General features: G+C 31.0%; 3 long non-coding RNA genes across 4 annotated transcripts; all 3 read right to left on the bottom strand.

The window, feature by feature from the left end:
- Positions 1-3,880: 3,880 nt before the first annotated feature.
- Positions 3,881-6,057, bottom strand: LOC130945989 (uncharacterized). Its single transcript, XR_009072222.1, has 4 exons — positions 5,819-6,057; positions 5,689-5,744; positions 5,021-5,103; positions 3,881-4,097 (listed from the first exon to the last, which is right to left on the bottom strand). It is a non-coding gene; the product is annotated as an uncharacterized LOC130945989 (long non-coding RNA).
- A 4,843-nt stretch (positions 6,058-10,900) lies between these two features.
- On the bottom strand, positions 10,901-14,066 carry LOC130946559 (uncharacterized). The gene is made up of 6 exons (XR_009072297.1): positions 13,993-14,066; positions 13,649-13,746; positions 12,940-13,060; positions 12,625-12,747; positions 12,314-12,396; positions 10,901-11,368 (listed from the first exon to the last, which is right to left on the bottom strand). It is a non-coding gene; the product is annotated as an uncharacterized LOC130946559 (long non-coding RNA).
- A 211-nt stretch (positions 14,067-14,277) lies between these two features.
- LOC130946560 (uncharacterized) lies at positions 14,278-15,534 on the bottom strand. Of its 2 annotated transcripts, XR_009072299.1 has the most exons (4): positions 15,002-15,534; positions 14,764-14,863; positions 14,561-14,654; positions 14,278-14,408 (listed from the first exon to the last, which is right to left on the bottom strand). It is a non-coding gene; the product is annotated as an uncharacterized LOC130946560 (long non-coding RNA). The 2 variants fall into 2 exon arrangements; XR_009072298.1 differs by having other exon boundaries at positions 14,331-14,654.
- Positions 15,535-15,860: the final 326 nt, after the last annotated feature.

Genomic DNA, 15,860 nt, shown 5'->3' with positions numbered 1-15,860 from the left:
ACTATAATGTAATCCCAAGTTTATGGTTTTCTTGAGATAACCAAAAACTCTTGTTATAGCTTTTCAATGTTGATTGCTAGGCTTTCCTGTAAACCTTGATAATTTGCACACAGCAAATGCTATATCAGGTCTAGTACAATGCATTGCATACATTAAACTTCCTATAGCACTAGCATATTCTAATTGTGCTATAAGTCTTCCCATGTTTCCTTCTAATTTAAGATTAGGATCATACGGCGTATTGGGTTCTTTAATTGTGAGATGATCAAACTTTTTCAATACCTTTTTAATATAATGAGATTGACTTAAAGTAAAGCCAACTTCATTCTTATGTACCTTTATGCCTAATATTGTATCAACTTCATTCAAATCCTTCATCTTGAATTTAGAAGTTAGATACTCCTTCGTTATACGAATTCCTTCTAAATTTGTTCCATCAAAGCGATCTAACTTGACAAACTCTTGATTCATGACCTTCAACGTGGTGTTTTGATCTTGTGCCATCTTCAAGTGATATCTCTCTAAAATTGTTGGGTATATTAGTATGAGAAGATGACAAAATCTTATATTTGTGTAGTAGTTTCAAGGCACGATTAGATCGCTTTCTTTAGAGAGATATTTGTCCCCACACTTAGTTGCTATAGGGTTGATGACAATACTCTCCCAGGATACAATGAAACCTAAGAATTTTTTAATTAGCAATAGTAAGAAATTCTCAATTCTCTTGAACAAAGAAAATCTCTTAATAGTTGATTAACATGTACACTTAGTACTTCATTTCTGAAATAGTGGACAAGGACTTATTTATACATATTGCACGTAGCAATTATGATTAGTTATGTATACAAATGGTTGTGTCATTTCTATTGCCAATAGATACAATATTTTGAACATATACAACTCTTAAAGAGTTGTGTCCCTTTAGCCAATAGACACAATGTTTTGAACATACACAATCCTTAAAAGGTTGTGTCCCTTCAACCAAATGGTACAAAACAGTTAGTATCCATTTATTAATATTAATAATATTAATAATAATATCAATAATATTAATAATATTAATTAATCAAATTTGTAAATACCCTTCAAATAAGAGATAATAAAAAAAACTTGAGTTAGGATCAATAAAAAAAATTAAAATTTTTAATTACATCATGCATATCTTATATTATTATATTATATTCTTATATATAATATAAAAAAAGTTTTTAAGTATATTATATATACCCATATTCTAATAGTTTTAATAGTTAAATTTTACTAACACAAAAGATTTCACTTGTAATGCCATTCATCAATATTAGGCCTTTTTCTGTCAGATTTGCTGTTTTTTTTTTCAGTTTTTATATTTATATTAGAAAATGATTGAAATATATTAGAAATAGAAAAATTAATTACTTTGTTTATTTATTCTCTCTCACCATTTATTCCAATATTGATTAGAGTAGTATTAGTAAGGACTATGAGTCTATGACTGAAAAATAATAATATTATATTATTTTCTATAAATAATAATTTATTTATGAAAAATAACATTTTAGAATTAAACATTTATTTGAGAACAAAGAGAGTATATTATAATGTTATTTAAAAAAAATGTTAGGAGTTAGCAATTTTCATAATTTATAGTCATTAATTAGTCATTATTAATATTTTTAATGGTGTGACACTACAACAAATATGACCTTTAGCAACGCCAAATTTTGCAACGCCTTAAAACCGTTCTCTTAGATAGGTTTAGACAACGGTTTTTTAAAGTGTTACTGTTGAATTTAATTTTTCATCAATTTCTAGCAACAAATTAAAACCGTTCTGTTTGACTACTTTAAAGAACGGTTTTATAACCGTTACCATGATTTGGCTTTAAGCAACGGTTTTTTATTGTTGTTTAAAGAATTGCACAAAGGAAACGCATTAAAACCGTTGCCTTTGAGCATTGGCAACGGCCGCATATACCACAGGTCAAAAACCGTTGCCAAAGCGTTGCCTAAAGTTTAGGGAACGGTTTTTCAATCTACGGTAACGGTTTTTGACCATTGCGAAAAGCCTTGTTTGTTGTAGTGTGAGATTATATCTAATGGTGTAAGATTGCTCACTTTCTTTTTTATGGTTAAGTGCTGGCCAAATTTTAATAAAATTGCTGCCCCTAAACTTTCTCTTAAAAAAAAAAGCAAATACATCCTCCTTCTTAACCTAATATAGTTTATTTCATTTCTTTGATTCTTTGAAAAATTTAATGTTTATGGACAAAAGTGTGTTCAGATATATTAATAACTCAAAAAGTAAAAAAAAAAGAAGTTATCTAAAAAATTATATAAAAATGTGTTCTGGTGGATTGATGTATCAAAATTTATTTTGGCAGATTTGAGTAAAAATGAGCACCCCTTAGCTCATTTGGGTTTTTTACCTTAAAATTAAGTACACGTACAATTAATATGACCTATCATTTATATATTTTGGTTGAACTATGAAAGCCGTGCACTTAGCTTGTTGCGCTTGCAAATCTAACCTCGCAATGGCAATGATAGAATCCAAATGAAGTATTTTTTATTTGTGTTCACTAGTGTAAAACTCGGGCTACGCCCGGGCCTAATACTGATCTATTTTAAATATTTGTTGATATTTATTTATTAACATTAAAAGTTATTATTTTTAATTTAAAAAAATTTTGTAATAAAAATTTATTATATAGTATATAAAATTATTTTATTTTTTGTTTATAGAGACTAAAATAATTTTATTATTTTTCTAATTCATATTAGTAGATTTTACTTAAATAAAAAAGTTATTATATTTATATTGTTAAATAAAAATTATTACAATATTATTGTTATACAATCCAAAAAATTCTTCTTATTTATATTATTAGACTTCTAGCATATAATTTGCGCTGCACGTGAGTCATGTGTTTAATTTATTATTGTATTATGTATAGTTTGAATACACTACAAAAAAAAAAGGTCTATGGTCATGGTGAAAAACCGTGACCATAGCTAGTGAAAAGGGTGACCATAGGTCTATGGTCACGGTTTTTGACCTATGGTCACGGTTTTTTTGCCGTGGCCTATTCTCTCATGGCCATAGACCTATGGTCACGATTTTTTTATCTATGGTCACGGTTTCTATGGCCACGGTTGTAATGTTCAAATTCTGGTACTTTAGGCCACGTTTTTTTTACCGTGACCATAGCCCATCTATGGTCACGGTTTTGGCCGTGACCATAGCCTCTATGGTCACCCCTTCCCAAAACCGTGACCATAGATTAGGCTATGGTCACTCCACCCAAAACCGTGACCATAGCCATATCTATGGTCACCCCTTCCCAAAACCGTGACCATAGCCTCTATGGTCACTCAACCAAAAACCGTGACCATAACCATATTTATGGTCACGGTTTTGACCGTGACCATAGCCTCTATGGTCACCCCTTCCCAAAACCGTGACCATAGCCTTATCTATGGTCACGGTTTTGGCCGTGACCATAGCCTCTATGGTCACGGTTTTGACCGTGACCATAGCCTCTATGGTCACCCCTTCCCAAAACCGTGACGATAGCCTTATTTATGGTCACAGTTTTGGCCGTGACCATAGCCTCTATGGTCACCCCACATGAAAACCGTGACCCTAGCCTTATCTATGGTCACGGTTTTTTACCGTGACCATAGCGTCTATGGTCACCCCGCATTAAAATAGTGACCATAACATTATCTATAGTCACTGTTTTCACCGTGGTCATAGCTTATCTATGGTCACCCCTCCTTAAAACGGTGGCCATAACTTATCTATGGTAACCTGTTTTATTTTATAATTTTTTTTTAAAGCATAATCACATTCCAAAATGATGATAATCACAAAATAAATCTAAAAATGAGAAATTCAATAAATGTAAATCATAAAAGTTTCATTAAAAAGTAGATATCCATTACAACACTAATCAAAATAGAGTGTAATTTATCCATTACATGTATTATCGAATAAAATCTCTTATCAAAATGTAAAGAAGACATCAAAATAATACATTTAGACAACCAAAATCATTATAAGACCCATCCCATCTTATATTTGTATTGAACATATTTTCTTCACATCATATCCTCCTGCTAGCAAAAGAAATAAAGAAGTTAGAACAGAACAAAAATATTTTTGATGATGCATGCAGTGCAGTTGAGTAATGAATATGGAGCACAAGTTAAGTAAGTCAATCAGTATGAAAATTTCAACCACTAAATAACAAGGAGCATTTGCATGTGGTTTTGAGCCATTTGGTAATGTTTATATGTTTTTAATCTATCTTTGAGTGGAACTTCAAAACACTCAGTGCCAGAAGTCTATAACAAAACTGCAGCTTAACAAGTCACTAATCAACATTTTATTATTACTTTATTTATTTTGTGTAAACTATCTATTAGAGTGTGCATCTAAAAATATTTTCAAGCTTACAAAAATTTTAAAAGTTGAAAGTAATGCTAATATTAAGAATCGTTTTTTTCTTTTTGGGTTTTGGAGAATAAAGTTATTTGTAAGAAGGCTATTATAAGAAATCTCCAATTTGTGGCCAATTTACACAATATATATATATATATATATATATATATATATATATATATTTTTTTCTTTTGCAGAACTTGGGTCTAGTGACCTGGATTCAAATTCAATTGTAGCCTTTGAAAAATAAAAAATCATTTAGTTGGAACTATGATATGGGCTTTATGCTAGAAATGTATCATTTAGTCTTAAGAATCAAACACAAAAATTAGTATTTTTATATTAAAGTCAATTTACAAGTATTTTTTTTTCATTCAACTCACTCATGGAAGGGGTTCACTCAATGGACCATAATTGAAACCAAAAACATTGAAACTTAACTAAATGATCGTATGAACATAAATTTTTTATTCCTGCTCACTGTACAAATACATATGTAAACTACTATTGACAAGAGTTTAAATACAAGTAAGAATATCATTAGCTATTGATTTGAATATGGGAAAAATAAAAGTTCATTAACCATACATCTAACCTCCAATATTCCAGGGAAGCAAAAAGAGAGAAGATCCAGGCATTTAAGCGGCCACTTTTTTATGGAGGATAGAAAAATAAGACCTGAAAAAATTTGAATATGACTGTTAAAAGGTACTCAGAATCATAGATAGTTAAAGAAAAAAATTGGTATAAGATAAATTGAACTAGGATTGAGACATTGAACACATTGGTAGAAGGCTTGGTATAAGAGTTTAAATGCAAGCAAGAATTTGAATGCGTACGTCAGACCAGGGATCAAAAACAAATCTACAACTTGGATTTGGAACAAGGACAATAATGTTAAAGGAATAGGCAAATTAAAGGCTTGGTGAAGAACTTGCTACTGAATTTGACAAGTCTAAAAGCCACCCTGCTGCTTTGGCAAAACACAAGTATGGAGTGGCAAAATGGGAACTCTCAAAAGCTTGCTTATCAAGAGAATATTTACTCATGAAACGCAATTCCTTTACCTATATCTTCAAATTTTGCCAAGTATGTCTTAACATTATTATTCGAGTTTTATAATTAGTTTCAAATCCATTACTAATTAATGAACTGAAATGCACCGAGATTCATGAAATCAGTAGCTCAAGGTGCCAAGAACCATGTGAAATCAGCACAACAGAAGGCTAATAGCAACAATTTTATTTCATATATGGCTCGTACCTAATGAGATTCGTGGAAGTGATTCGGGGAGCCTTGATTGCAGCACGTAAATCCCTCTTCGCAATCCAAAAAGAAGATTATCAGGAAAATAAATTAACAAAATCTAAAACGGAAAAGGGAAACGGCGTACCAAGCAGCAATGAGAACTGAGACACCGATGGAGACGCCGATGGCGACGACGGAGAAGGTGTAAGGAGAGATCTTAACGAGCGCAGTACCCCAAGAGCGGACGCCACGCCACTAACCTTCGACGAACGGAGAAGCCAAGGAAGATAAAGACGATGTCCTTAGAGCTTGGGACGGCGGCGGCGCCAACAAGCTTCGGACGGCGGCGACAATGGCGGCTAGGGTTATGAATTGGAGAAAAAAGGGGGGGTTGTTTCAATTTCCTTAAGTTCACGCGGTTCTATTTCCTTCAGTTTCCCACTATAGCATAGCTTAAGAAAATGAGTTTATTTTAATTTTTTTTAAATTAAGATAATAAAATTGATATATTATATATAATGAGCCTTATATTTTTATTTTTTACAAATTTATTTTATCTAACATACCAAGAATTAATTTATCATACGCATTTAAATAAACAAATAAAATTAACCACTCAAATAATTTAAATTAATTACGATATGATGAATCTTTTATTTTAATATTCTACAATCATTTTAAAAAGTTTTAAATTATTTTTTAATTTAAAATTATTAATAGTATTCAACCTAATTTTATATTTATAAAATTAGATATAAAATTTTAATATTTAAAGTAAATTATATAAAATTATTATTAGTTTTTAATTATTAAAACTTTTTAATTTTAAAAAGAAAAAAATTTAAAATAATAAAAAATACTTAAAAATTTTAATTAATTAAAACTCAAATGATTAAAACTATGACTATAGACTCCTTTAGATCACTCCCAAAACCGTGACCATAAACCCTTTTAGGCCACCCTTCCGAAAAACTGTGACCATAGATCCTTTTTGGTCACTGTAAAAAACCGTGGCCATAGACACCTTTAGGCTACCCCCCAAAACCGTGACCATAGACCCTTTTAGGCCACCCTTCCGAAAAACCGTGACCATAGACCCTTTTTGGTCACTGTAAATAACCGTGACCATAGACACCTTTAGGCCACCCTCCAAAACTGTGACCATAGACCCTTTTAGGCCACCCTTAAAACCGTGACCATAGACCGCTTTAGGTCACCCCCCAAAACCGTGACCATAGACCCTTTTAGGTCACCTTTTTTGAAAAATCGTGACCATAGACTCTTTTAGGCCACCCCCAAAAACCGTGACCATAGACACTTTTAGGCCACCCACCAAAATCGTGACCATAGACCCTTTTAGGCCACCCTCAAAACCGTGACCATAGACCCCTTTAGGTCACCCCCCAAAACCGTGACCATAGACCCTTTTAGGTCACCCCTTTTTAAAAAACCGTGACCATAGCCCCTTTTTGGTCACTGTAAAAAACCGTGACCATAGACCCCTTTAGGTCACCTCAAAAACCGTGACCATAGACCCTTTTAGGCCACCCCCCAAAACCGTGACCATAGACCCCTTTAGGCCACCCCCAAAACCGTGACCATAGACCCTTTTAGGTTACCCTTTTTTGAAAAACCGTGACCATAGTCCCCTTTTGGTCACTGTAAAAAACCGTGACCATAGATCCCTTTAGGTCACCCCTCAAAACCGTGACTATAGACCCTTTTAGGGCACCATTTTTTAAAAAACCGTGACCATAGGTACTCTATGATCACCCTTTCCAAAAAAACCGTGACCATAGCTTTTTTTTTGGGTCACCCTAAAAAACCGTGATCATAGAGGGTCTATGGTCACGATTTTTTACCGTGACCAAAAAAACCGTGGCCATAGACCCAAAATGTTGTAGTGATATAAGAAGATTAATATATATTTATTAAAAGACTTAATTTTATTTAGTATACAAAAAAATTAAGTGATTAATCTCATTTGTTATATTGATGTTTAATTTGATTTATCATTTTTAAAGTGATAAATTTTTCTATCAAGTGATAAAATTTATGTCATTCACCACCAAAAAAATTTAGATTAAAATATGACTGAAATAAAGACTAAATTCCCCAATTTGCCGTTTATAAATTTATTACCCACTTCCCATATAAACTTTCCCATTTCCCAAATTTTGTCGGAGGCAATGAACAATGATTTTTCCTATCTTCTTATATGTGAAATTGAATGAGTTTGTTTAATCCAAGAACTTCTAAATTTTTTAAATACATCATTTTCAGTAAAACTTACAAATATTAAGAAACCAAAAAGTTAGTTTCTAATCCAGTTGACTTGGTATAAATGAATTAAACCTAATAGTTACATGAATTCGCTTCTTGCCAACGTGCATTTTTCGATGATTACTTGATACAGGCTCATGCCTAGTAATTACTAAAACTACTATTTACTTTTAGTTTTCTGGAATTAATATTGTGTTGCTTTTTTTTCCTTTTGGATTTTTATACCAATTATAGCACCTTCAAAGTCTTCAAAAAGATTTTTTTTTCATTATTTGCTAATCCATCAAATTATTCTTGATAGGAATCATTTAAGGACATTATCTGATAGACAATACAAACCAAATAAAAACTTATCACTCGTATACACGACAAAATCTAAGATTTCAACAACTCTTAATTTCAACTAATAATAAGAACTTAAAACAAATACAAATATCTAAGAACACTATCTCCCACATATCTTAACACAGATATATGCTATCAAATTATTTCCATACTTTTTTTTATAAGTTCAACTTACGCCAAAAGACAATGAGCAAAATCAGTTCCACAAAGTACTTCCAATGACCAATTGATACAAATAGATAACATAAACTAAAAGAAAAAATAAAAGACTGTTACATCGGTTTTTCTAAACAAACTATATGTAATAACCACTCAACCACTACATTAAAATCCTGCACACCCTCAAAATCATTACCAACCTCTTGCTAGCATACATACTTCATGTCCATTTCTTTTCAAATTTGAATCTCTCCCAAGTTCTTTTGTTACGATGAACATCCTTGAGGATCTTCTATTTTTATCTCTTCATTCTTGAAAATACTTTTATTTTCTATGCCTTTTAATATTGGTGTATATCATGGAGGATGCAAAGAAAAATAATAACTTCAAAAGAAAAAGATACCTTCTCAATTAATTTGGTTAATTAAAATAAATACTATAAAATGGAGAAAATAATATCAAGCAGTAACCTCTTTTGAAACAAAAATAGACAACCTTCAAAATCTAAGTATTTTTTTATCAAATCAGTGCAAAATTGCATTAAAATAATTGCAAATAGATAAAATTTTAAAGCTCTTAATTCTTGGCATAGAAATGTAGTTAGTGAAAGTAGATAACAAACAGATAAATGAAAACATTAAGGTCAACTTTATTTCACATTATTTCAAGCGTTTCTCAGAATTATGCAATAGTAAATAGATGTTCGTAGGAGCATTTTTATTGGAGAAGGGTGTCAATAAATAAACAAAGCAACTTTTATGAAAGAAAAATTTACAAAATAAAAAATAACTCAACATAACTAAATAATAACAAACCTCACCATAGAAGTAAAGAAAGAAAGAAAAGTAAAAAGCATCTGTGAGCATTCAAACCATTACTATCGTGCATTCAAATAAAGAAAAAGTATATGTAAGTTAGAATTTTTTCACAAAGACACATCACTATCACACGAATGAAGAGAACATTTTTTTGTTTAGAAAAGAAGAAAAAACTTTTGCCATGTATAAAAGTATATTGTTCAAGTTTATTGAATTATAGAAAAATGTCAGCAATTAACATTTTAATTAAAAGAAATTCATTAGACTTAAAAGAATGTCAAAATTAAGGAAAAGTTTTGGTGAGAATTGCATATACCTTACTCAAACTACTACCAACCCGTCAAATATAAAGTCTAAAAAAAATTCATAAAAACAAAAGCGCTTTTGTTTTAATAGATACTCAGAAACAAATATTAATACTCTACGATAGCTTATATGTTTAAAGGTTTTGCATCGATGTTTTAAGAAACTAATTTGCAAATAAATTATAATTTTTTTCTCAATAAAATTGACTTGAACAAAGTCATAACATATTAATGAAGACAAAATAATTATTTTACGAAGATTATACTACTTGTCTGATTTTCTCAATAAAATGCATACTTACGCTTCTATCTCAAAATTTTTAATAAAAAAAAGGGAAAAAGACAAATAGGTCCCTGACTTTTTAAACTTTTGACAAATACATCCCTGACAAAATTTAAATACAAAAAAGTCCCTGACTTTAACAAACGGAGGACAATTTAGTCCTTCCGTCTATTTGCCTCTCATACACCTAACAGAACTGGCTGACATGGCTGAAACGGTGTCCAGGTGTCCGTTACGGTGCCACGTTGGAAGGGAAAAAAAGTTCGAAGGACAAATAAGTCCTTGACGTCATTTTACAAATAAAGTTCGAAGGACAAATAGGTCCTTGAGAATTTTTTTTTTCAAAATTAATAAACTCATTTCTTAAATTCTCTCATCTACCTCTTTCCATTTTTATATTTCTCTCTACTATTTTTACTCTATATATAATTATATTTTATATTAGTAATTTGACAAATCAAAATATATCATTCGATATTTTTTTACAATTAAAATATTTTAAATGTAAAATTATACACATTAAATTATTTTAAATTTTAGATAACGAATTACGAATGTTAAAATTAATTACTAATAAAAAATTAGACTTTTTCATATAAAAATAATAACTAAAAATATTATTATTTAATTTTTTATCTGCAGATATCTTGGTCTTCTTAGTCAGAAACTTTTGTCAACTTACGATTTTTTTGTAAAAGTAGTTTGATTTTATAAATCTTTTGTGTCATGCATAATTTATACTGTTAGAACAAAGTGAACTATAATTTAAAAAAAAATATTCTCGTAATGTTATTATGCATAAAAATACTAGTTCTAATATAATACACAAATGCACTAATGCTAACTTAATACATGAATGATGCACAAATGAACTAATGCTAACTTGATGCATAAATGAACTCATGCTAACTAATGCCACTGGTATGATGAAAACTGAACTAATGCAATTTAACAAATTCTAATATAATACACAAATGCACTAAAACTAAACTAATGCAATTTAAGAAAAAGAGTAGAAACATAACAAGCCCAATTTCTATAATTTTAATACAAATACAAGTTAACTAAATTTTAAAATACAAGCATAATTTTATCAGAAATTATTTTTAATATGGAAAGAAAATTGGTGTTTTGGTTGAATATTGACATTTGAAGTGTATTACAGTATTGTGGAAATTATTCAACACGCCCCCACGTGTAGGCTAAGATGCTGCCACGTGTTCAACACGCCCCTCACGTGTTGACTTCCCACAAAAAAAATCCACCCATCTATAATTACACCACATTCTCCCATTTTTAACAAAAACACCAATATTTTTTCCATATAAAAAAAATTAACCTAATTTTATAATCAAAATTCTCATAATAGAAACATAATAGAAGTATAATGAAAAAATTCTCAAGGACCTATTTGTCCTTCGAACTTTATTTGTAAAATGACGTCAAAGACTTATTTGTCCTTCGAACTTTTTTCCCTTCCAACGTGGCACCGTAACGGACACCTGTACACCGTTTTAGCCACGTCAGCCAATTCCGTTAGGTGTATGAGAGGCAAATAGACGAAAGGACTAAATTGTCCTCCGTTTGTTAAAGTCAGGGACTTTTTTGTATTTAAATTTTGTCAGGGATGTATTTGTCAAAAGTTTGAAAAGTCAGGGACCTGTATGTCTTTTTTCCTAAAAAAAATAACAAAAAATCAATTAAAAAATGAACTTATCAACAGAGATAAGCATTGCAGCCGCAATGGTTTGTTCATTGCTTTTCTGGACATTGGATTTTTCACTTCTCTCTACAACCTTATCGTGTACATCACAGCAAAGAGTAGCTTCTAAATTATGCCTAATTAGTTGTTTTTGAATTTTACATGATAATTACCATAAAAAAATAAATTAAAGTTATGCCTATTTAAAGGAAAAAGTAAAAAGATAAATGTTTGACAAAAAATTTTATCAAAAATAGCTCATGCATGAGTTGTTTAATATGGGTAAAAAACTTATAAACTTTATTTTCTAATGTATTTGCACAAAGAAAAAACTTTTTTCAAATTCTAGATATCCAAACACCTCTATTAACAAAATATGATTAATTCTATGAAGAAAAAGTGAGAATAATTTTGAACAAAACAAAGAATCCATTCAAAGTCCATTTAAATCAATGCGTTTTGCATTAGGCATGAAGAGATCATCTCCAACTAATTGCATAACATTGTAATGAGTAGAAACCATTCAAATAAGATTCCTTATGAATAACTTCTCATTGGTAACATGTCAATATATTTCGAAAACAATCCTAAAAATATGACTAAATTTCCTTATAACTTAAACCCTGTTTTCTGAATTTCTAATAATGAAATCCTAATGGTGTCCCACTCATAGATACAACAATTGTTAACAAATAAATATTGTAAAAATCAAACCATGAAAGTAAGCATGATGTGAGATTATTACCTTATAAGTTTATAGGTCTCCAACGATAATTACTTGTGAATGATAAGCAACATCACTACCTTTCAATCATGAACTTTCACCTGCTATAAAGACAAAATGATACAATCAATTTCTTAGCACAACTAAGAAAAATACATTATTTATATTCATTTTATAGTCACAATCTCACAGCAATATTTTCATTCTAAAACACATGTATATCTAGAAGTGAAGCTGGTTCCCATATATTTTTCTTGTCTTAAGTCACATTATTTGATTGCTCTTATTGTATATTGAAGAGTGCATGTATAAAATCTGCAAAATTGTCTCACCTGCTGAACAACTTTTAAAGATATCAAAATGATTATTTATGATCTGTATAAACAGCATCAGCACATCAAGCTCAAGTAATTTGTTTATAATTTTCTTAGTCAGGTCCATAGCTTCCTATCTACCTTGAAATCAACAATAATAGCCACCAGTAAGTTTTCGCTAATTGCTTTCATGTTTAAAAGTTGTACAATAAGAATATTTGACGGACTAACCATATGAGATATTAAACCTGCAACCTAGGTTGTTCGAATGATGAAATTTGTATATACTATATAAAATTAATTAAGAATATGCTATAAGCAATTAATACAAACCTCAATTGTAGCATTTGGAAGAAATTCAGAGATGTTATCAGGCTCAAAATTTATGCCTTCTCCCGGTAGCTTTTACAGTATAGTAGAATAGTTATCGAAAGAACCTACAATTTTATAATACCTTGAAAAAAAAACAAAAATGAATGCCAGAACAATAGATGTTGGAATTTACTTTATGCAGACAAATTAATCAAAACACACAAATGTATACTAAACATAATAGGAATTAATTCATCACAAAAGTACCACTTGATTGCAATAATCCAAATATTTTTACCAATAATTAAAAATCACAAAAGGCCTTTTTTTCCAAAGCAAAATAATATAAACTTTCAAAAATATATAAACAGAGTTGGGAGGCCATGAATATTTAAGTCTAGAGTAGTACAAACAGCAGCACAATAACAAAATCCAACAAATTTATTCAGGAGAAAATTCAGGTTAATCAAAACCATTATATCTAAGACACTTCAATAAAATGAGGAATAAAAAATAGTTGTGTTGAATAATTTTGAGTATTTTCTTTAAGAAAACCATAAAACATTTTATCTGTGAAAAATTTTAAAAACCTTGAGAACATATGTCACCATTGCATAAACACCGTGAATACACGGTTAATAATATTGAACATTCTCAGAACCAAAGCTCTTTTACTCTAATTCATTCACAATTTCATTTTCACTATATATATGTCAATTCAGAGCCTTACAGAGTACTATAGTAGATGGAACACTCATATCGAAGAAAAAATTAATTTATTAAAGACTGATATCACAGCAAACAGGCCTTGAATCCCTTTTCCAATTCCTGAGCAAAACCATGAGGATTAATGTTAGAAGAAAATAAAATAGGCAACTCTGAAACCATGTGAAAGAAAATAACTACACCTATCCGGGATGTAACTCAAATCATCATAAACCTATTTAACCAATAAATTTAGGTGTTCATTATTTCATTCCCCTACATAGTACAAAAAGTAAATCAAGAGAAAGGAAAAACAGCTGTAATCACAATCCAACACTATATCAAGAGACAGGAATTGAGAATAGTAACCTTTTCCAACATAGAGAAGCCAAATGAAGACGGCAGCAGAGATGACACAGAGAAAAAGCATTCCAACATTCTTGAAGTGGTCAAAACAGTTCAAAAATAAAAATCGAAAGCATAAATGTGATACGTATAAATTCTAAAATCCACTGGTGTGAATATGAAATACTAAAATCTTTAAGGTTTCTATCCGGCGGTAATTTTCAATAATGTAAGACACAAAATTGTTCTATACATAATATATATCATCACATAGTATATATGGAAGCATAGGAAATAGTAAGACAGAGTAATACCCTGTTGTTGCACAATTTCTTCCATTCTTAGGGTTTAATTTTGGCTGATTGAATAAAATGTTCACCAATACTCGAAAGTATGATCAAAATAATTCCCTTGCACTGTTTCTGAAGGGGAAGCCTCCCCTAAACCAAAGAAAAGCACAACACCATGACACAGTTTCACATTTTAATTTTCAACAGAAAGTCCACTTCACATTCCACCTAAACCGTGGGAAAAACCAAAAAACAAAAGGCAACATGTCAGAAGTTTAGGGCTTTATATACCAGTAACATACCAATTCCTTCAGATCAGATCCCTTCGGCTTTTCTACAAATTATAGGATCCATCCTATTTTATCAATTTTCATCAGCCCCTAGTATGATGCAGGACTGCAAGAAAGACAATAGCAATCAACTCCAAATGCTTATAAATATATATATTTAACGAAAACGGTGAAATTTAGGGTTCTGCGGATCCAACAGGAATGCCGTCTCTCACCGCGGTCGTCGCCTCAATCTTCTCCTTCTTTCGTCGTGCTTCCCCTCTTCATCGTCATGTTTTCTTCTTTTCTGCTTTGATGGAAATGCGGGAGGAGATCCTGGTGTAAGGAGGAGAGATTGAGAGAAAAGGTGGAGAGAAATCAGTGGTCATCAGAAATTCCTTGCAGTCAATAATCCCAAGCCCACTCCATTGCTATAAATATATTTACTGAAGATAAGTTTAGGAACAGAGATACCTTAATGAAGCCCTTAGCGTTACTATGGAAGCACTGCCTGCAACAAAAATAAAATATTAGTCTACCATACAGTGGACGCGTTCCTACGGAACCAAGGGCGGCGATAGCCTCTATCACCGTAGATGCCTCATTCCTCTTTTTTTTTTCTCTCGATCTAGCGTCCTTGTCTCTCACTGTTGTCACCAGCCACTTCTCCTTCAGTCGTTCTTTCTTTCATCACCTCGTATTTTCTTCTCTATTTCGTTCAGTCTCTGTCTCCCTGAATCCTCTCCGGTTTTCTCTACTCATCTTTTCAAATTTTAATTTAGGGAGGACAAATGAAAACAAAGATATATATGAGGATAAGAAAAGGAATGATTTTGGAACAAAATGATTTTGAATTTGAAATTCAAATTCCCGCTTAATATCCAACATGTTCAGATCCAAATGCCAATAATAGCTTCTTCTATACTATCATGTATTGGTTTTCTTAATTTTTTTAACATGATGACACTTGTCAATCATTCAAGTAAAACACTTGTTGATCATATAGGTTGGACACTTGTCAAACAACCAACCATATACTACTCTCCTATTATATCCTACTAGCAAGATACCCGCGCAATGCGCGGGCAAAACAAATGAAGACTATAATAACGTGAATATAAAATATATTTGGGATATTATTTGTTATAAAAAATAAAAAAGCATTGATGTTGTTCGAAAAAGTATATGAAAATTCTTAAGGAAGCAAAAAAGATAACTGTTCATACCCTGGCCCAATGTTAAGGGCCCAGGTCCAATCGAAAGGCCTGATCCAGTAGATTAAGCCTAGCAAAGCACCCACCTCCACTCAAGAGGTCGGTGTCCACCCCGACTT

This window comes from Arachis stenosperma, chromosome 8 (genome assembly GCF_014773155.1).
Source record: "Arachis stenosperma cultivar V10309 chromosome 8, arast.V10309.gnm1.PFL2, whole genome shotgun sequence".
NCBI lineage: Eukaryota > Viridiplantae > Streptophyta > Magnoliopsida > Fabales > Fabaceae > Arachis > Arachis stenosperma.
The sequence above is the reverse complement of the archived record's forward strand: the minus strand, read 5'-3'. Positions and strand labels throughout refer to the sequence as shown.